This window comes from Aquarana catesbeiana, linkage group LG03 (genome assembly GCF_042186555.1).
Source record: "Aquarana catesbeiana isolate 2022-GZ linkage group LG03, ASM4218655v1, whole genome shotgun sequence".
Taxonomy (NCBI): Eukaryota; Metazoa; Chordata; class Amphibia; order Anura; family Ranidae; genus Aquarana; species Aquarana catesbeiana.
Window position 1 is genome coordinate 289,088,271 of NC_133326.1, and position 22,859 is coordinate 289,111,129.

Sequence of the window (22,859 nt, forward strand, 5' to 3'; positions counted from 1 at the left end):
AAAGCGGAAGTAAACCCATCCATAAAACAGTTTCATTTCCGGCGCGTGCCGGAAATGTAACACTCCCATTGGTTGTGCTCTCAACCTAACTGTCAAACCAGGCAAAGATGGCAGCTTCCTTGGCTGAAAATGATAGGGGGGTTTACTTACGCTTTAACACACCCAAGCTAGAGCAAGTAGTAAACTATAATGATTTAAATCAGGGTTAGTGGGTACCACTAGGTAGGAACCTCCCCTACTCAACTGGAAATTCCAATCCAGGCATTAGTGTGCAGAGAATTTTACAGGATCAGTTGCAGAGGATGGAGCATCAGTGGCAAAGGGGAAAAAAGAGTTCAATTTTATATCTTTTTACAGACTCTAGATAGTGTGAACAAGTTGGCCAACAAAGGAACTTTTTAATAGAAAAGCATTCTAACATGTAAGTTTGCACTGGGTGAACATGTATGAATGTGCTTATAAGGAAAAGAATGGGTAGGGCTGTGTGTACTGGTTGTCCCTAATGCATCATAAACATTTTAATCTAGACTATACAATGTCCATTAGAATCACTAGAACAATATATCAAGGGCATGACTAGAAATCATAGGGCTCCATAGCAAAATGTTTATTTAGTCCCCCAAAAGAAAAACAAAACAAAATACCCAGTTGTACAAAGCCCTAATTGCCATCGCCGGTGAAAGCACCAAAGATGATATTAATGTAAGTGGATGTGTGGGGAATGAGGCTCCATTCACACTTTTGGCTTTCCGGATTGCGGGTGGAATTGCCGGGATTCTGCCTGCCATTCCCGAATTGCTGCAAATCGTGGGGTGACGTGCTTGCGATCGCATTACTTTCAATGGCACCCTAATCATTGCATAATTTTGCCGCGATTGTCACCAGACAAATTGCTGCAAAATCAGGTGAACAGAATTGCGGGATACCTGTCGCCTGAAAGAAGTTTGTTAACTTTTGGAACTTTCCAAATTGCTGCGATTGAGGTGCCATCGAAAGTAAGGGGATCGCAATTGCCATTAACGTCCCGCGATTTGCGGTGATTCGGGAATTGCCGCAATCCTGCCTGCGATCTGGAAAGCCAGGGTGTGAATAGAGCCTAAGGATGGATCTCTTTCAGTCATTAAACCTAGAGGGAAAAAGAAAAAAGTGTACTTTGTTTAAAACTTCATCTTTAAAGTGACCCTATCACTAATTTATAGAGCCATTGACATTGTTCCAATGAGGGTCAAATTGATAGTGTCTATGCAAAGAGGCCCCCGTTACTCATTCACCTTTCCAGAGCTCACCAGAGCTCCCCTGTTGCTCTTTCCTCCTTCCTAGCTGGTGACACAATACCAATGCTTAGAGGTATGTGGACCACTCCTGTGACAGTGGTTAGGTATAAAAGTCAATTGCTGGGCCCAAGCTCTGTCACATAAAGAAGAGCATGATATCACCGATTAACACAGTAGCTGACACCTCAGGTTTTAATGCACCTGCAGAGAAGAAAGGATCTGCAAGAGAGTGCTGACAAAGTGAATATAAGGGGGTCAGGATGGTCCTTCTGTAAAGATACCAGGGTTGATTTACTAAAACTCTAGAGTGCAAAATCTGATTAAACTGTGCATGGTAGCCAATCAGCCTTTAACTTCAGCTTGTTCAATTAAGCTTTGACAAGAAAAAAATGGAAGCTGATTGGTTTCTATGCACAGCTGCATAAGATTTTGCATTCTCTAGTTTTAGTAAATAAACCCCCATGACTCTTTGCCCCATATTGTGAAGGTAACATGGTTAAGTAACACAGTGCCCCTTACAATGCTGGGCAGTGAAAGGAAAACAAAAATGTCCCTGCATTGGTGATCAGTGAGAGAAATGTCCAGTGTCATAAAAATTGATGGAAAAAATGTCCTGGCATTAGTGTGAGAAAGAAAATGTCCACCTGTCAGTGGGTATCAAAAATGCCCCCGTGTCGGTGGTAGTGTTAGGAAAAATGTCTTACCATTGGTGTATGTGTCAAAAGATCTCAGGCCTTCTTTTTTTGTTAACCCCTTCAGACCTCAGATCAGCTGCTCTTCTCTTTAACCCCTTCAGACCTCAGGTCAGTCCAAACCTCATTCATCAGACCTCAGATTAGTCCTATCTCTCTGTAGCCCCTTTAGACCTCAGATAAATCCCCCCTTTAACTCCTACAAACTTAAGATTAGTACGCCTTCTTTTTAACCCCATTCTGGCCTATGATCAGCCCCCTTTTCATCCCCTGCAGACCTCAGATCAATTTGCCCACCCTATTTAACCCCAATTAGACCTCAGATCAGTCCCCTTTTCTGCTTACCTCATCCACACCATCTTCAGACCTCTGCCCTGGACACTACTGAGGAAATCAATTACAGATCAGTAAATCGCTAGGATGCTCACATGATCACATGATCAGGAACAGAAAAAAAGATATAGATTTTCCCACTCTGTTGTACATGCTGGCCTGAGGTCTGTTACTGTGATACTGACACCAAGTGATGGAAAGAGCTTTCTAGCACCTGGTGCTAAAACATAGGAAGCAGCATGGTGAGCAGCAACTGCTGGATGGATGGGCAGTCCCAACAAACTACAGGGGCTCTGGTCATATCTGCTCCCTCACCCAGTAAGCCCTGATACCTGGGACCCCGACCGCCCTCCCTTTTAGGCCCCATATCAGTTGTGTGCACTGCTATGGTGGTTATTTTACCACTGCTATGTAATATAAGGACTTGTTTAGCAATCCAATCAATAAGACAGGCCCTTGCAATTCATAAACATCAGTAGATCTAAACAGGTTGTACAGTCAGATTGTATCACGCGTGGTGGGCTTGGGAAAAAGTATCAGTAATCAATCAGAAACTTTCATTTTAGCTGATCAACTTTCCACAAGGCAGTTTTGGCTAAGGGATGTCAGCCAGGATAACAGAGGAGCCTACACCATACAAATGTTTCTTGATTTGACGGCAAATATTAAGATTGAGTGAACATTCTCTAATGTGCTCTATAGCAGGGGTTCTTAAACTTTCTTATCCCAGGAACTAAATAGGAAAATTATTACCATATAGGGAATCAAGGGGAGAATTATTATCAAAATGTCAGAAAAGCAAAACAAAGACAGATAACAATAACCATATAACTCAGTGGAGACATATCACAATTTCTGCAAGCTTACTGTAAGTAAAGCTGAGAAAGATAAATTCTTTGTTATAATATATTTCTGATATTTTCAACTAGCACTGGGGTCATTGCTGACCTCTCTTTGTGAAAATGCTAGCTGCCTGGCTGTTATGCTGACACTTTTCCTTCAATATTGCAAGTCACCAACCCGGAAGTTGCAGATAAGGACTTATTACTTACTTACTTCTTCTTACCAGTCTCTCAGATTTGCAAAGGGTTTGAGGTCGAAAACTTTAACTAGGTTAAGTAAGGTAACTAGCATTTTTAAAAGGATGTCACCAATGGCAGCCCTATATTTCTCTCATAATAGGTTTACCCTAGGCACCCATAAACATAAGACAATGAGACAATAATGATCTGAAGTATGAAGGTGCCTTAAGGCCAGTTACACACCTATGTACATGTGCGTTGACATCTAGGATGGAAAAGGACCTGGGGGTCCTAGTAGATGATAGGCTCAGCAATGGCATGCAATGCCAAGCTGCTGCTAACAAAGCAAACAGAATATTGGCATGCATTAAAACGGGGATCAACTCCAGAGATAACATAATAATTCTCCCGCTCTACAAGACTCTGGTCCGGCCGCACCTAGAGTATGCTGTCCAGTTCTGGGCACCAGCCCTCAGGAAGCATGTACTGAAATGGAACGAGTACAAAGAAGGGCAACAAAGCTAATAAAGGGTCTGGAGGACATTAGTTATGAGGAAAGGGTGTGAGCACTGAACTTATTCTTTCTGGAGAAGAGACGCTTGAGAGGGGATATGATTTCAATATACAAATACCGTACTGGTGACTCCACAATAGGGATAAAACTTTTTCGTAGAAGGGAGTTTAACAAGACACGTGGCCACTTATTAAAATTAGAAGAAAAGAGGTTTAACCTTAAACTATGTAGAGGGTTCTTTACTGTAAGAGCGGCAAGGATGTGGAATTCCCTTCCACAGGCGGTGGTCTCAGTGGGGGGGCATTGATAGTTTCAAGAAACTATTAGCTAAGCACCTGAACGACCGCAACATACAGGGATATACAATGTAATACTGACATATAATCACACACATAGGTTGGACTTGATGGACTTGTGTCTTTTTTCAACCTCACCTACTATGTAACTATGTAACATGTTGCACACATGATTTGTGGATATGTTTTTGGGGTGCACCTATTCACTTTCTAATGGGCCAAAATGAACATCCAAACAAGAAAAAAAGCACCTGGACTTTAAATGCACAACAATGAATACATGAAACCGTAATCCGTTTGTTATTGTATTGACATTACCTTATTTTACAATAATTTTTTTTAACTCCTTAGCAGAGACTTCAGAATATCTTATAAATATAATAACCCTAAATATAATGATACTTTATAAGAGGAAACTGCATGCCATAATTTTGTAAACTGATTTGTATATGCAAAATACAGTGGGAGTAATACTATAAAATACGATAATATAAAATACAAGCAGTAAAGTCAACTGATCCATGCGAAAAGGCTTCAGCAGACTGAAAAAAATCATTTTGATAGCAAAAATTTACACATAATGCACAATTCTGAAAATACCTGCATGTGTCATTCTTTAGTGCCTTTAAAAAACTAGCATGACCTGCCTGAAATTTAAGAAACAGGTACACCGCGTGGGGTGCAGAAATTCCTGATCTTTCCGTCATGAAAACTGCCAGACCACTTTGTTACTGAGCACAGCCTTTGTTTTGTGAACTGTGAATGTAATTGCAAATTACTTAGAGGCTTGTGTAGGTGTAGTAGAATGTTAACTGGTCTTCACAGCAATTGAGAATATTTTAAAGCTATGGAACATGTAAAACTTAAAAGAATTGAAACAAGCACCACTTAACAATCAAAAAAGCTAAAACATTTAACTCCTTCAATGGATACCTGTTATAAAAAATGTCATAGACTTTTGTAAAACATGGATTTGATATATCATATTTAAAGTACATCTAAATCCTAACTAGCAAAAGGCAAATTGACTATTGGCACTTAGTAAGGAAATTTTCTTTAATGCCGCGTACACACAAGTGGATTTTCCATCGGAAAAAACTTGGATGGTTTTTCCGACGGAATACACACGGTCATACACACGGTCACACAAAAGTTTTCTGAACTTTTGACCGTCAAGAACGTGGTGACGTACAATACTATGGCGAGCCGAGAAAATGAAGTTCAATGCTTCCGAGCATGTGTCTAATTGTTTCAGAGCATGCGTAGGAATTTTGCGTGTCGGAATTTGTACAGATGAACGCATTTTCAGATAGGAACTTTTTCCAACTGAAAAATTGAGAACCTGCTCTCAATCATTTGCTGGCGGGAATTCCACCAGCAAAAGTCCGATGGAACATACACACGGTCGCATTTTCCGACCAAAGGCTCTCATCGGTCTTTTGCTGGCCGAATTTCTGATCATGTGTACGCGGCATAAGGCTGGCCATAGACAGAGCAAATTTTTTTTCCTCCAACCACGTTTTGCAGGAAATAAATTTGCTCGACTCCCCCATAAACACAGACAGTGTTGACAGTTGAATCTATCCCATGGAGCCATTGTCTTCTCTCAGTGGGGGGCAGGGGAAGCTGTCCCCTTCGGAAGAACACAGCGATAGCAGCTATAACAGGCGATAGTGATAATCACAAGTAAAATAAAGCAGGCTGGTTGATCAATCAACTTGGGTACATTCAGTATGCCCATACATGGTTCAAATCTTGCCTAGTTCCTACTGAATTGACCAAGATTTGAAACATCTTTGGCCAGCTTTAGCTTCATAAATGTGGTAAAAATTAAATTGGCAAAGTTTACCTAATCACATGTAAAAAAATTGCATTTTTGCTTGCACATGATTGGACAATGGACGTTAGCAGATCTTCAGCTCATTCGCTAAGCTAAGCGAAACCACCCTTTCAAAGTGCAAATTCTCCTGAAACCCTATTTGCTTTTTATAAATATACCTAAGAGTGTATCAAATGTATTTGTTTCATAACTGTGCAAGGCACAGGTCAGGTGATTTATTTATGCAAAGAGCTGCACTGCTAACAAATATTTATTGTAACACATTTCTTTTAGCTTGGTAAAATAATATGTAGCAGATGCTCTATAGGTAGGGTTGCCACCTCATCCCTTTAAACCAGAACACATATGAATTACACAGGTTCTGAGGCTAATTTAATGCTGATAAAAGGCACCAAGTGAGTTTAAATACTACCTTAATCAGCCAAAGAACCTATGTAATTAATATGTGTTCGGTTTTAAAGGGATGAGGTGGCAACCCTAACGATGGTTATTTGTTTTAAATAGCACAGAGATTACTCAGCTTTTTAAATAATATAATAAAGAAAATGTACCCTGCCAGAGCATTCTCTTGATATCAGTTCTCCAGAATTTTCAACATCTGAGATTCCTTGGCGTTGGTCATGTGATTAGGCACTTGTCTGAAGGACAACTCTTTATAGCAGTAGAGAAAGTTTAGGTGTTATCATCAACATATCATATCATCTCAATATGAGTTTAGGTTATTTCCACTATAAGCTCATTTTAAAATTGCTGTAGTTCCCTGGATCTGTATTTCCATTAAGGAGCACCACAGAGTTTCCATAAAGCCACAGAAATATAAAACAGTTGTCACGAAAGCTATCAAGCACCTTTCACACCTTTGTTTAATGCATAAAAATAATTATTGTTTTCTTTTTGCTCATATCGGTAAATGTGTATTTGGATCTGTAAAGAAAAATGTATCCAGCTTGACTTCTCAGATATGAATCCTTATCTTAAAAACTATCCATCAAAATGTAGGAATGCAGAACACTAGATAACAGTGTGCATATGCAGTTCAGATATTGCAACTCACACATATGGCAAGCATATGATATTACTGAAACTGCATAACTGTGTTCTGATTGTACTGAATCTACATGAGTAGGATTGTTACATGCTACTAGCAGTAGGATGTGTGTCAAATATAATGACAGGTGGTGTATAGTAATGAGCCAAACATTCAGATTTCAGATAAGTTTGCCAACTTAAAGAGGAGTTGACTGTTTATTAAAAGTGAGAAACTATAAAAACTGTAGCTGCTAACTTTTTATTAAACATGTACTCACCTGTCCCAGGATCCAGTGATGTGTTCACCCGAGCCATCCGCTCTCTCCCTCTTCTCTCCTCGGTGCCGGCATCTCAACTGTGAGCACCCGGCTGTGAAAGCTTGTGGCTTCACAGCCGGGAGTCCACTGTGCATGAGCGAGTTGCACTGTTCCTTCTGCATGATCCAGCAGTCTTTTGGGACCGGTGATGTGTTCCAGAAGACTGCAGGGAGGGAGGTGGAGAGGAGAACTTCTGCTCAGATCACAAACGCAAGTAGGAGCGGGTACCTATCAAAACTAGGTGCCCGCTCCCCCTAAAAAATATAGCATGTCAAATGGGGCAGGGGAGGAGGGGAAGAATACTAAAGAGTACTTAATGCGGGACTTCCCCTTTTGGGCAGAGCTCTGCTTTAATGAAATATAAAGCAATATTATATAATATTATATAATACTTTACTGCATTGCTGGAACACTGTACTCAGATACCTTAGACCACCACCACAATCTATTGTTTCATATGCAACCAAACGGATTCCAGTTAACGAGCTTCAACTAGCTAGTGAAGAACAATAGATCTGTCACGTGAAACTTTACTGCCATTACTCATAGGAAGCGTATATATATATATATATATATATATATATATATATATATATATATATAAAACACCAGCAGGAGATTAGCTCTTCCATTAAAATAGCATAGCACAGCATAGGCTGTCTAGATTACATTTATCTCAGTGTGGGCACTTGTGTAGTTAACTGGAACATCCACTAGGGGGTGACTTCGGATCTGAATATAGTGCATCCTTGTGTATATAGCATTATTCACTGACATTGTTGTGTCTTCGGGAGGGGTTTGTTTGCCGAGTTGACGCTGTTATCGCAGCTCAGCCTATTTACTCCTCTCTTTGTGAAATAACTTTTCCTATTTGGTTCAAGTAAAACATTTTAAAACCTTTTTAAAACCTTGTACTACTGAGTTGCTTGATTCTTGCTCTATAGTATTACCAGGATGTCTGAACCCAGAGTGTCAGGTGGGTTGGAAGGTTTACTTGGTCATGGCTGTGCAGATGAGCAGGTAATTCTCAGCCGTGCTACATTTGGGGACTCGTCTAGGATGCTGCATCTGCAGTAGGCCCCAGTCGACCTAGATCTGAGCCACAATCTGAGTGGGAAGGTCACTGGGCGCGGTCACTTGGGGTCGAAGTTATGGGACTCCCATCGACAGAAGCACCGTTCTGGAGATCTCAGGGACTGAAAATACTGAGAGGGAGATCAGAAGATGGCTGAGAGCTTTAGTGCCAGGACACCGGGCTTACCTGGTGGAAACTGAAGCCTCTGCGGAGATGGATCAAGTCAGGGCACTAATAGAATGGCAGGTAGAAGTGCCAGTGTGCTTCCAGGAGGAAGAGATCAGCTTAATGGAGGAAATGATGGCAAGGGTATTCCCCCTCAGATGCGAGAGAGGAGGGAGTGAGAAGCCACCTCTGACAAAAGCTCATGAGAAAAGTCCTGTGCCTATAGGGACTGACTCTCAAGGGGCCAGTGCCCCTCCACCCTGTTTCTACACAGATATGAGTCATCTGGTCAATAGCCTGGTGAAAAATGGGCCTGGGAATGCTATTCAAAGTTATCGGAGACTTAGATTTTTCTCAGGACAGTTGCCGACGGCAGACGGTGGGAGAAGACGGGTTTGAAACCTGGATGAGTCAAGCTTTACAGGCTATGGAAGAGTGGAATGTTACAGAGGCTGTGAAACAACAGCGATTAAGTGAGAGCCTCTGAGGCCCAGCAGCCGGCGTGATCCGTAACCTAAGGATGGGCAAAAAGACTTGTGTTGCCATGGACTACATTGAGGCTTTTTGTGCTGTTTTTGGAAGAGTTGAGACCATTGCCGACCTGATGTACAAGTTCAACCACACCCATCAACAAAGAAGGGAAAGTTTGTCCGAATACATCTCTCGGATAGACTGGATGCTACACCAAATCATCCTTAAGAAAAGTCTTGACCACAAAGATGCTGACCAGGCACGACTGGATTGGGTGCTACATGGGGCCCGGCCCAATCATCCTATTGTGCTGAAGCTGTTACTGAAAAGGACCCAGGTGGTACCAACCTATTCTGAATTGATAAGAGAGGTTTGAGAGGAAGAAGCTCTGCTGAAAGAAAAGAGCTAGAGACCGAGAGATGTGAATCCTGTTACTGGAAACAAAGAGAAAGTGGTGGCCCGCGCTGTTCATGCTGAAATAGAGTTTTCCGATGACGACAGTGGAACCAAATCTGAACCCAAGGGATTGACTCCCCGTGACATCCATAAACCAGTTGTAGAACTAGGGCCAATGGAACTGATGGTGCAGGTAGCACAGGCTCAGACTCAAATGTATCACGTGCTGATGTGAGTAATGGAGACCCAAGCAAAAGTTCAGGAGCAAGGGACTTGTGCAAGCGAACCAAAACAATACTCAGGACTAGAGAGGAGGTGTTATGGATGTGGAGAAGCCAGACATTTCCGAGCCAAGTGTCCCAAGAGAGCATTACAGGAACTCCTCTTCCCCAAGCTGATGGGAAACTTCTAGGGACCTCAGTTGTGAATTCCAAGGGAAGGCTGTGCTCCAAGGACCAGAAAAGAAATTGGAAGAAAAACAAGAGGGGTGAACGCAAGTCATCCATCCCTTCGCCCCTGCCTGTGCACGACCCAAAATTAAAATCCCCAGAAAATGGAAGAAGGGGACAGGAAACCACATCTCAGGTGAAGGATCCCACCCCGATTGGAAATGGAAGAGGGGGGAAAAAAAGAGAAAGAGAGGGAGGAGAGCAGGAAGAGGGACCCAAAAAAAGCAAACACCAGTAGGGACTGGGATCTATAATCTGAGTGATGTAGATCTCACTAAAGAAGAGATTACTCTTTTGGACAAGGGACTCAAATTTGCACCGATTAAAAATTTAAATAAGTTTGACACCTATGTCCAAATCCATGCTAGTAGTTTTCACCACTCATCCCAAAAAATAAATCTGTTTTTAACCCTCAAAATGTTGATAATACATTTTTAGTCTTCAAATATGGTAGTTGAGGATTTGGAACAATTAAAAATAAGAAAGGTTCACTATCCTCATTGGATTAAAAAGGGAATTGGAGACATTGAGCAGCGTAAAGACGTGGTCAGATGACCTACTGATAAAGGGGGGGGGGGGGTTGATCATTATGACCAAACAGTACTACCAAACAGAAATGGAAAGGCAGTTAGGAGATACAGAAACTTAACTCAAGCTTACTGGTAACCCTTTGCTGGAATTTAAGAACAAACTTGTGGAGGTGGTGGATACAGGGAAATCCAAAGATATCTTGTCCGTCAAGGAAGCACGATATTTGAACCCCATATCTTGTCGCACGCCTTTTATTTATTTTCTGCCGAAAATCCATAAAAGAACTACAAAACCACCAGGTAGGCCGATCATCAATGGTATCGACTCAGTTTGTTCCCGCCTAGGGCAATATATAGATACCTTCTAGCAGCTGCTGGTGGTTACAACTGATGCGTATGTCAGGGAACCAAGCATGTGATCCAGTGTCTGGGGTCCCTTGATAATTTGGATCAGTGTATTTTGGCCACTGCAGATGTAGAGTCTTTATATACAATTATTGGACATTATGAGGCTGTGGTATCTGTAAAATGGGCATTAGAGAGCTCCAACCTCCCCAGTAAACAAAAGAAGTTTCTGATTAAATGTTTACGATTATGTTTAAAGCATAATTATTTTTGGTATGGTGGTGATTATTATTTGCAAATAAGGGGTATAGCTATGGGCGCAAAGTTCGCACCGTGTTGCGAACCTCTTTATGGCCCATTGGAGGATGTGGATGTACTCAACCCCAGATCTAAAGAACTTATTTTATACAAAAGATTCATAGATGGTCTTGTAATCATCTGGAAGGGTGATGTAACATCCTTTGAAGCATTTAAAGGATCCATGAAAGGGAATGACAAAAATATTCAGCTCACCTGGACTGTCAGCAATGAGTGTATCACCTTCCTTGATTTAGAGATCTTCAAGGAGGAGGGTAGACTACTGACAAGGAACCATTTTAAGCCCACCAAGAGAAATTCCTATCTGTCGGTGGACAGCTGTTATCATAAGCCCTGGTTGGTGGATATACCAAAGGGCCAGTACATGAGGGATCATAGAAATTTTACCAAAAAGGAAGACTTTTTGAGTCAATCCGAAATACTGACCAGTAGGTAAGGAAAAAGGATATGACCTTGAGAAAGTTGAGGATGATAAAATTAAGGTACATGGATAGGGACCAACTACTATCAGATAAGAAATCACATGACCCCTTGTGTCGTGAGTTTAATCTCATTCTCGATTTTAATGTGCAATTCAGACAGGTGGAAAAAATAATTTAAAAAATTGGGGTATCCTAAGGAAAGATAGGCTGTTAGGACCCAAATTACTAGCCCTTCCAGGGTTTATTTACAGGAAACCACCTACCTTGAAGGATCTATTAGCACCAAGAGTGATAGATCCCCCAAAAAAGCAGAAGGGAACATATGCATCTTGTTTTGGCGTTTTTACTGGTTTCTTTGCGTGTGGCAGGTGTAGGGCTTGTCGACACGCAAGGAAAAATATTAACTACTTCAGCCCCGGAAGAATTTACCCCCCTCCTGACCAAAGCACTTTTTGTGATTCGGCACTGAGTCGCTTTAACTGAAAATTGCGCGGTCGTGCGACGTTGCTCCCAAACCAAATTGGTGTCTTTTTTTTTCCCACAAATAGAGCTTACTTTTGGAGGTATTTGATCACCTCTGCGGTTTTTATTTTTTGCGCTATAAACAAAAACATAGCGACAATTTTGAAAAAAGCATTATTTTTAACTTTTTGCTATAATAAATATCCCCAAAAAATATTTAAAAAATCATTTGTTTCCCTCAGTTTAGGCCGATACGTATTCTTCTACATATTTTTGGTAAAAAAAATCACAATAAGCGTTTATTGATTGGTTTGCGCAAAAGTTATAGCGTTTACAAAATAGAGTATAGTTTTATAGCATTTTTATTGATAATTTTTTTTTTTACTAGTAATCGCGGCGATCAGCGATTTTTATCATGACTGCAACATTATGGCGGACACATTGGACAATTTTGACACATTTTAGGGACCTTTGGCATTAATACAGCGATCAATGCTAAAAAATTGCATTGATTACTGTAAAAAGTCACTGCCAGTGAAGGGGCTAACCACTAGGTGGCGCTGTAGGGGTTAAGTGTGTCCTAGGGAGTGTTTCTAACTGTGGGGGGAAGGGCTGATCGCCGCTCCCGATCACAGGGAGCAGAGATCAGTGACAGTGTCACTAGGCAGAACGGGGAGATGCTTGTTTACATTAGCATCTCCCCGTTCTTCCTCACCGTGAGACGATTGCGGGTATCTCCGTGGACATCGGGTCTGCAGGACCTGCGATCATGGTCACGGAGCTCCTGGAGGGCGCGCCCCCGAGCCGCCGCTTAAAGGGCAACGTACAGGTACGTTAATCTGCCTGTATGTGCCCTTCTGCCGCAGTATATCTGCGTGAGGCGGGTGGGAAGTGGTTAAAAACAGAAAGGAATTCTGTTATACCAATACAGGCAAAAGGTTAGAAATTTGAGATTTCATAACATGTGCATCCACAGGTGTCATTTATATGCTGCAATGTGGATGTGGGTTGCAGTACATTGGCCGTACATCAAGAACCTTGCAGATTAGAGTGGGAGAGCATATTGCCAATATTAAAAAAGGTACAACCACCCATAGTATCCCAAAACATTTTAAACTAGTACACAATAAAGATCCCAGTTTGCTGCAATTTTGGGGTATAGAACAGGTGGACAGACACTGAAGGGGGGGTCATTATATTAGAGAACTCAGCAAAAGGGAATCCTTCTGGATTTATGAAAGTAAGGTACTTTGGCCGAGGGGTTGAACGTGGACTTCGATTTGAACTGTTTTATTAGTAATTTATGAGTTTAATTATTCATGATTTTATATATATATATTTTTATTTTTTTTTATAATAATATTTTTATTGGTTTGTTGTGGCCCTGCCCCCCGTTATTTAAGAACCGTCAGAAGAGGAGAAGCGTCACACAGCGGGAACCTCCCTCCATGCCATCATGGATGCGGAGTGGCCCGAGGAGAAGAAGGGAAGAAGACGCCACGGAGGAAGATGCCGGACGAGAACACCAGAGGAAGAACCAGAAGAAGAAGAAGATGGAGGAAGAAACCAAAGGAAGATAGAAGAAAGAAGATAGAAGAAAGAAGAAGCATTTAAATAAAGGAATTGTCAAAAACTGTCTCTTGTAATTTTTAACATTTTTGACAGTTTTTTTGTGAAATGGTAGGGGTACTTTCGTACCCCCTTACCATTTCACACAGGAGGGAGGGACGGGATCTGGGGGTCCCCTTGTTAAAGGGGGATTCCAGATTCCGATAAGTCCCACGCCCACAGACCCCCACAACCACCGGGCAAGGTTTGTGGGGATGAGGCCCTTGTCCCCATTAACATGGGAACAAGGTGTTTTGGGGGGCTACACCAAAGCACCCTCCCAATGTTGAGGGCATGTGGCCTGGTATGGTTCAGGAGGGGAGGCGCTCTCTCATTCCCCCCTCATTTCCTGCGTCCTGCCAGGTTGCGTGCTCGGATAAGGGTCTGGTATGGATTTTTGGGGGACCCCACGCCATTTTTTTTCGGAATATTGGCGCTGGGTTCCCCTTAAAATCCATACCAGACCTGAAGGGTCTGGTATGGATTTTGAGGGGGACCCCACACCATTTTTTTTTTTAAATTTTGGCTGGGGTTACCCTTAATATCCATACCAGACCTGAAGGGCCTGGTATGGAATTTAGGGGGACCCCCACGTCATTTTTTTTTTTAATTTTGGTTCGGGGTTCCCCTGTGGGGACTTCCCATGCCGTTTTTATCAATGAACTTTTATGTGTATTGTCGGACCGGCAATTCATTAATAGCCGCGAGCAGTTTTAAATGACTTTTTTTCCTTTGAAATGTCATTTTGCTGTCAGACTGTTCTAAACACGGGAAACATGCACCCCTTTAGAGGCATACTATAGACACCCTCCAGGTATGAAATTTAAAGGAATATTACACTTTTATTGTTTTACTTTAAGCATCATTAAAATCACTGCTCCCGAAAAAACGTCCGTTTTTAAAACTTTTTTTGCATTGATCCATGTCCCCTGGGGCAGGACCCAGGTCCCCAAACACTTTTTATGACAATAACTTGCATATAAGCCTTTAAAATTAGCACTTTTGATTATTCATGTTCGTGTCCCGTAGACTTTAACGGTGTTCGCGTGTTCGAACAAATTTTTTGCCTGTTCGCAAGTTCTGGTGCAAACCGAACAGGGGGGTGTTCGGCTCATCCCTAGTCAGGAGTGATTAAAGAATCCTGAAGCCCATACGCTTCCCCAATCGTGGTGGTGAGAAAAAAGAATGGGTCTCTAAGAATGTGCTTCGATTATCGAACCTTAAATCGGAGAACTATCCCTGATCAATACACCACCCCTTGCATAGAAGAAGACTTGCAGTGTTTATTTGGGGCAAAATGGTGTTGGACTTGAAGAGTGGGTACTACCAAATCCCTATGTATCCAGAAGACCGGGAGGAGACTGCCTTTATTAGCCCACTGGGATTCTTTGAGTTTGTTCGGATGCCTCAGGGACTGAACACACGAAGAGGGGTTGAAGTTGTCCTTGGAGAAGTGCCAATTCTACCAGACCTCTGTCACCTATTTAGGGCATGTGGTATCTGCAGAAGGGATAGCCATTGACCCACAAAAACTGGAGGTGGTCATTTCTTGGCCTTGGCTCGCCACCGCCACCGAGTTGAGATCGTTTTGGGGTTTCTATTCTTACTACAGACGGTTTGTGAAAAACTTTTCTCAGATTGCTCGGCCCTTGAATGAGATGTTACAGAAGCAAACAGATGGAGAACAACAAAAAACCCCCAAAGGAGGAGGCAGAATCTATCCAGGACCAGTGGACCGTGAAGTGTGAGAGGTCCTTTGAGAAGCTGAAGGGAAGTTTGTTTGAAGCTCCGGTGCTGGCCTGCGCTTACCCCTTGAAGCCTAACAAATTACATGTGGATGCCAGTAGAGATGGTATTGGGGGAGTGTTGTATCAAGAATTGGAAGGGAAGCTCCAGTCCAGTAGCATATGTGAGTTGCAGCTTTACTCCACCCGAGAGGAATTATCCGGTGCACAATTTGGAATTCCTGGCCCTCAAGTGGGCTGTAGTGGACAAACTTCGAGACTACCTGTATGGAGCTACCTTTGTGGTGAAAACTGATAACAATCCCCTGACCTATTTGCTATCCTCTGCCAAGCTGGACGCCACTGGGTATCAGGGGCTAGCCACTTTATTGAAGTTCCAATTCAACTTGAAATATTGGCCAGGAGTAGGAAATAGAGATGCTGATGCTCTCTCCCGAAGACCACACTTGACCCATAATGATCAGAGAAGTTGGGTTAATTTACGTCCCGAAGGAGTACAAGCAGTGTGCAAAGGGGTGGAGTATAAGTACAGGGGAGCAATAGGAGCTGAAGCGGTGGAGAGTGCCAAAACATTATTGCAACCTGACCCAAGTACGCAGCCAAGAATTGCCTTAGCTGACTAAGGAGGACATGAGGAGAGACCAACGGGAAGATCCACTAGGAATCCTAATAATTAAATCACTATCGACTAAAAACCCTGGGATACTGATGGATAGTGCCATTGAGGGCGCCAAGATGATTCATAGAGAATGGGAGAGAATGACTCTAGAAGAGGGGATTCTGTGATCCACAACCAGATCGGTTTAACCGTACACTCTTGAACATGTTGGGAACCCTCCCACTAGAGAAGAAACAGCATTGGGGAGAGCATATTGCTGCAGAACCAGAACCTGAAATGGAGCCAGAGACTGAAGCAGAGTCTGAACCAGAAGCTGGATGCAGCCAATGGGGAACCGAACAGGGACCTGATTTTGTAGAAGACATGCACTCTCGATTGAGATGGGAAATATGTCCCCCAAAGAGGCTGACCTATGATACTCTTGGTTTGATGAACCCATACCCCTTGCTCATCGGCCCACGCAAGCACTTGCCTCCTTTGCCGAGTCTTTGGCAAAGGATGACCTTTATCCACCCCCTGACACTACTGGGTGGGCCACTGATCTACTTTTGGCCTGTCATAAACTAAATATGATTTTCTCCTCTGCAGATGTGTATAGTTTATCAGAGGATCCTTCGTTAAGCCAGTTATTAGCTGTTACCACCTCTAGTTTAGTAGACGAATGATTGACTAGCTCCTGCAGTAAAGTGATTTGGGTCATATCCTGTCTTTGGGGACCAAAGATTTTCAAGTGGGGGGAGGATGCAGTGATATGGACTGTTATCAGAAAGCTTCCTACCTTCCAGTGTTCTAAACATTGTTTGTCCCCATGATTATTCGTGCAGCCAGTGACCTCATACCTGTGTGCCAGCGGAGAGATTTATGGGGCATGTAGTCCTCTTTGAATCTGCTGCTATGCATCCATGTACCCTAAGACTAGAAATCCCAGGGTCCCTTGCAGTGGCCTGAAGGTTGCTGAGAGGGATGATAAAAGGAGCTTAGAAGTCCGCATGCGCTCTCTTCCTCTTGGGCCTGACGCAAGACTGACCTCTCTGTGTAACAGAGGGAGAGACGTCGCAGCCTACCACACAGAACGCTACTTCCACCATGAGGCCTGAGGGGCCTAGTCCTGCTACCTGCTGTCAGACATCCTGTTGCTAGGATCATTTACAGTGCCTACCCATCAGTGCGGATGTGTGGAGAAAGTCACTACAGAAGGCCGAGACAGAGGATCCGTTACCAGAGTGTCACTGTCCGTGTTCCTGTCTAGCAGACTGCATATCGATTTGGGTTGTTGGTGAGAGAGCAAGCTGCTCAATCTTTATCTATTCACTACCACCATTACAGAACACAGTGCACACACATCTCTACCCAAGAACACTTCACTGCATTGCTGGAACACTGTACTCAGGTGCCTTAGGCCTTCACCGCTTGGAACCTATTGTTTCATCTGCAACCAAACGGATTACAGTTAACGAGCTCCAACTAGCTAATGAAGAACAACAGATCTGCCACGTAGAACTTTACTGCCACTACTCATAGGAAGCATATATATATATATATATATATATATATATATATATACACACACAATGGGGACGGAAAGTATTCAGACCCCCTTAAATTTTTCACTCTTTGTTATATTGCAGCCATTTGCTAGAATCATTTAAGTTCATTTTTTTCCTCATTAATGTGCACACAGCACCCCATATTGACAGAAAAACACAGAATTGTTGACATTTTTGCAGATTTATTAAAAAAGAAATACTGAAATATCACATGGTCCTAAGTATTCAGACCCTTTGCTCGGTATTTAGTAGAAGCACCCTTTTGATCTAATACAGCCATAAATCTTCTTGGGAAAGATGCAACAAGTTTTTCACACCTGGATTTGGGGATCCTCTGCGATTCCTCCTTGCAGATCCTCTACAGTTCTGTCAGGTTGGCTGGTAAGCGTTGGTGGACAGCTATTTTTAGGTCTCTCCAGAGATACTCAATTGGGTTTAAGTCAGGGCTCTGGCTGGGCCATTCAAGAACAGTCACAGAGTTGTTGTGAAGCCACTCCTTCATTATTTTAGCTGTGTTCTTAGGGTCATTGTCTTGTTGGAAGGTAAACCTTCGGCCCAGTCTGAGGTCTGGAGAAGTTTTTCGTCCAGGATATCCCTGTACTTGGCCGTATTCATCTTTCCCTCAATTGCAACCAGTCGCCCTGTCCCTGCACCTGAAAAACACCCCCACAGCATGATGCTGCCACCACCATGCTTCACTTTTGGGACTGTATTGGACAGGTGATGAGCAGTGCCTGGTTTTCTCCACACATACCGCTTAGAATTAAGGCCAAAAAGTTCTATCTTGGTCTCATTAGACCAGAGAATCTTATTTCTCACCATCTTGGAGTCCTTCAGGTGTTTTTTAGCAAACTCCATGCGAGCTTTCATGTGTCTTGCACTGAGGAGAAGCTTCCGTCGGGCCACTCTACCATAAAGCCCCGACTGGTGGAGAGCTGCAGTGATGGTTGACTTTCTACAACTTTCTCCCATCTCCCGACTGCATCTCTGGAGCTCAGCCACAGTGATCTTTGGGTTCTTTACCTCTCTCACCAAGGCTCTTCTCCCCCGATAGCTCATTTTGGCCGGACAGCCAGCTCTTGGAAGGGTTCTGGTCATCTCAAACGTCTTCCATTTAAGGATTATGGAGGCCACTGTGCTCTTAGGAACCTTAAGTGCAGCAGAAATGTTTTTGTTATATTGGCCAGATCTGTGCCTTGCCACAATTCTGTCTCTGAGCCCTTCAGGCAGTTCCTTTGACCTCATGATTCTGAATGATGAACTTAAATGATTTTAGCAAATGGCTGCAATATAACAAAGAGTGGTGCGCTAATATCACTATACTCTGAATACAAAGATAAATAAGTGCTGTGTGCTATATTGATCCCTGTGGGTATCCTTACGGTTATATAAAGTGCAAAAATTACTAGATAACAAATCTAACAGTTATTTGTTACCAAATGTAAACGAGTGTACTGAAGTCCTGGGTGTGCACAATAAACTATTTCATATTAAAACACAATTAAAATAACAAGATAATAATATATATGTGCTTAGACAATCATGTCCTATATAATTCCTGCCGGTAATAATAAACATTGAGTGTGTGCAATATGAATATTAACCAAATAACCATAAAAATTGCCAAATTTAAAAGTCACATCCAATATAGTTATTGCTGGTAATATAAAGCTAAGGCTAGGTATTGAAGTATGATAAAGTAAATGATAGATCTTCCAGACAATAGCTATCACATTTAGCCAGCTTGTAGTTCCAATATTAAGCCCAAACAGCTGATTAGATCACCCTTGTCTGTACTGTTTGTCCAGCTTGTAGTTCCAATACTGAGCCCAAACAGCTGATTAGATCACCCTTCTTTGTACTGTTTTCCGCGGCATGCGCCCAATAGGTATAAGCGTGTATAGCAGTCAGGCTCACTCCTCCTCACAGCCTTTTCGTGTAGCCGCACACTCGTGGCTGACGTCACTGGCTCCTCCTCCCGACACGTTGCATCACAGGTCACGTGACATTCTCAAGGGAATGTATATATATATATATATATATATATATATATATATATATATATATATATACATATACAGAGGGGCAAAAAAGTATTTAGTCCGCCACCAATTGTGCAAGTTCTCCCACTTAAAAAGATGAGAGAGGCCTGTAATTGTCATCATAGGTATACCTCAACTATGAGAGACAAAATGTGGAAACAAATCCAGAGAATCACATTGTCTGATTTTTGAAAGAATTTATTTGCAAATTATGGTGGAAAATAAGTATTTGGTCACCTACAAACAAGCAAGATTTCTGGCTCTCACAGACCTGTATCTTCTTCTTTAAGAGGCTCCTCTGTCCTCCACTCATTACCTGTATTAATGGCACCTGTTTGAACTTGTTATCAGTATAAAAGACACCTGTCCACAACCTCAAACAGTCACACTCCAAACTCCACTATGGTGAAGACCAAAGAGCTGTCAAAGGACGCCAGAAACAAAATTGTAGACCTGCACTAGGCTGGGAAAACTGAATCTGGGAGAACTTGCACAATTGGTGGCGGACTAAATACTTTTTTGCCCCACTGTGTGTGTATATATATATATACATATATATATATATATATATATATATATATATATATATATATATATATATTTATAACACCAGCGGGAGATTAGCTCTTCCATTAAAATAGCATAGGCTGTCTAGATTACATCTAGATTACATCTATCTCAGTGTGGCCACTTGTGTAGTTTATTGGAACATCCACTAGGGGGTGACTTTGGTTTTGAATATAGTGCATCCTTGTGTATACAGCATTATTCATTGTTTAAACATTGTTGTGTCTTCGGGAGGAGTCTATTTGCTGAGTTGACGCTGTTATCATGGCTCAGCAGATTTACTCCTCTCTTTGTGAAATAACTTTTCCTTTTTGGTTCAAGTAAAACATTTTAGAACCTTATACTACTGAGTTGCTTGATTCTTGCTCTATAGTATTACCAGGATATCTGAACCTAGAGTGTCAGGTGGGTTGGAAGGTTCACTTGGTCATGGCCATGCAGATGAGCAGGTAATTCTCAGAAGTCCCCAAGGGGGCCATGCTACACAGTGGAATAACATCCTTACAGGATGTCTCCAATTTACAAGCTGACCTCAATGCACCTAACTGGGCAACTAAGTGGCAAATGAAGTTTAATGTTGATAAATGTAAAGTTATGCACTTGGGGCTAAGAATATGCATGCATCATACATACTAGGGGGAGTACAACTGGGGGAATCCATAGTGGAGAAGGATCTGGGGGTTTTGGTAGATCATAAGCTTAATAATAGTATGCATTGCCAAGCTGCGGTTTCCAAAGCGAGCAAAGTCCTTTCTTGTATTAAGAGAGGCATGGACGCCAGAGAGCGAGATATCATTTTGCCCCTGTTCAAATAATTAGTAAGACCTCATCTGGAATATACAGTTCTCTTTTGGGCACCGGTTCTCAAAAAGGATAGAGAAGGTGGGGGAGGATGAGGAAGAGTGGAACATCCCCTTTTGTGTGAAGTTCTGCTTTGACCTTTAAGAAGGAGCAAATGAGGTTTAATGTTGATAAATGTAAAGTTATGCACTTGTGGCTAAGAATATGTGAAGCTCTGCTTTGACCTTTAAGAAGGAGTTTGTTCAGTGTAGATATAATTTGTCATCACACACAAATATTTTCCAACAGATTAGGATTAAATAATAGAATAAATAATAATAATAATTATAATCTATAACTTATTTATTATTGATATAGATATAGATTAAAAACACTCACAAGGCTGAAGATAATAAAGGCTCATAAACATACATCCATTAATTAATGGTTTGAGTGGCTACGACTAGATCCACAAGCATCCATGCTGACCTGCAGCCAGCAACAGGACTCCATATGCCACGTCGGTTTGACAAAAGAGCGCATGCTCCTAGTGTGCCCAAGCACAATTTTGTTCTTTAAAAAGGCAACTAATAAATCTATATGGATTAGATATGAACCTATTCTCCCTGGAGAAGTTATGGCCTATTAGATTGTTGGCAGGGTCATCTGTGCCTGTACACATGAGGGTACCTTTCGTGCAGAGCAAGCTCATCAATGCCCAAGACCAGAAGGAGACTGCTGTCATGTGAAGAATCAAACCTTAGGGCAGTTCCCCGACCTAGAGATGAGTTTTTGCTGTGTGCAGTAATAAAGTGCAGAGTTCCTTTTATAAACTGACTTGTCCCATGTCACTACACACTCTATCTTGTATGTTTGCATTAGGAGGGACGTGCTTAGTCTGAACCCACTCCAGCAGTCCAGCGTACCTATGTTACCTAACTCCCAGAAACAGAATGGGGTTCTGTCGATCTTAAAGCGCAGACCTCATGCGTGCTCTCAATTAACTCTTAATTAATCTTCCATTTCTCTTCCTTGAGACAAGGCCATAGATCTCTGTAACATGAGTTAGGACCTGGTTGCTAATGGATACCGACTGCTAGGAAGAGAGACAGAGTATCGACCCCATCGATACCGGAGGACCTGCAACCTTACCAGGTACCTGTGGTTGCTTGTAGCTTGTTCATTAACTTGGTTACCCATAGCAACTACTCTCCTCTGTGTCTTGCCAAGTCAACCCTTTTGTAACGTGTTACTCCATACCCCATAAAGCATTTACAGACCCAAGTTCTTATGGTATGCCAAGATCATGCACCACTATGGATAACTCATACTTACATGGCTCAAATTGGTTAATGTTACCTTACTGTAGAGATGCAGCATAACAATTCAATATGAACAACGTCCTTTCCCTAATCCTAACTAGAATAATTTAGTGAAAGTCCACAATAACATTGTCCATGGCTTGGATGTCCTCCACAAATCCTGGTTTCTTCAGCAGCACCACAATTGTGCTCACAGGTGAGGCTGTAACTTCTGGACCCACTGGTACCCATGTTCGCACTCTTCAGACCCTAGCTGTCCCCCTTTTTATAGCCCGGGAACTGATATTAAGTGATAAGTGATATTAAACGCTCTTGTTTTTTTAAAAATAACAAAACATGTTAACCTCACCTGCTCTGTGCACTGGCTGTCCCTCCTCCTCTTCTCAGGTCCCCCTGGTGCTCCTGGCCCCTCCCTCCTGCCAAGTGCCCCACAGCAAGCTGCTTGCAATAGGGAAACCCAAGCAGGGTCGTTCCCCAGTCATGGCTTTGCATGTTCATTGACACACAGAGCTGCGACACGGCCTTGCCCACTCTCTCCTCACTGGCTGTAATTGACAGCAGCGGGAGCCATTGGCTTAGAGTCCCTGGAGAGCCAAGGCTCTCGAGCACATTGCTGGATCGAGATGGGACTTAGGTAAGTATTAGTGGGGGCCGCTGCACAGAGGAGGTTTTTTTTACC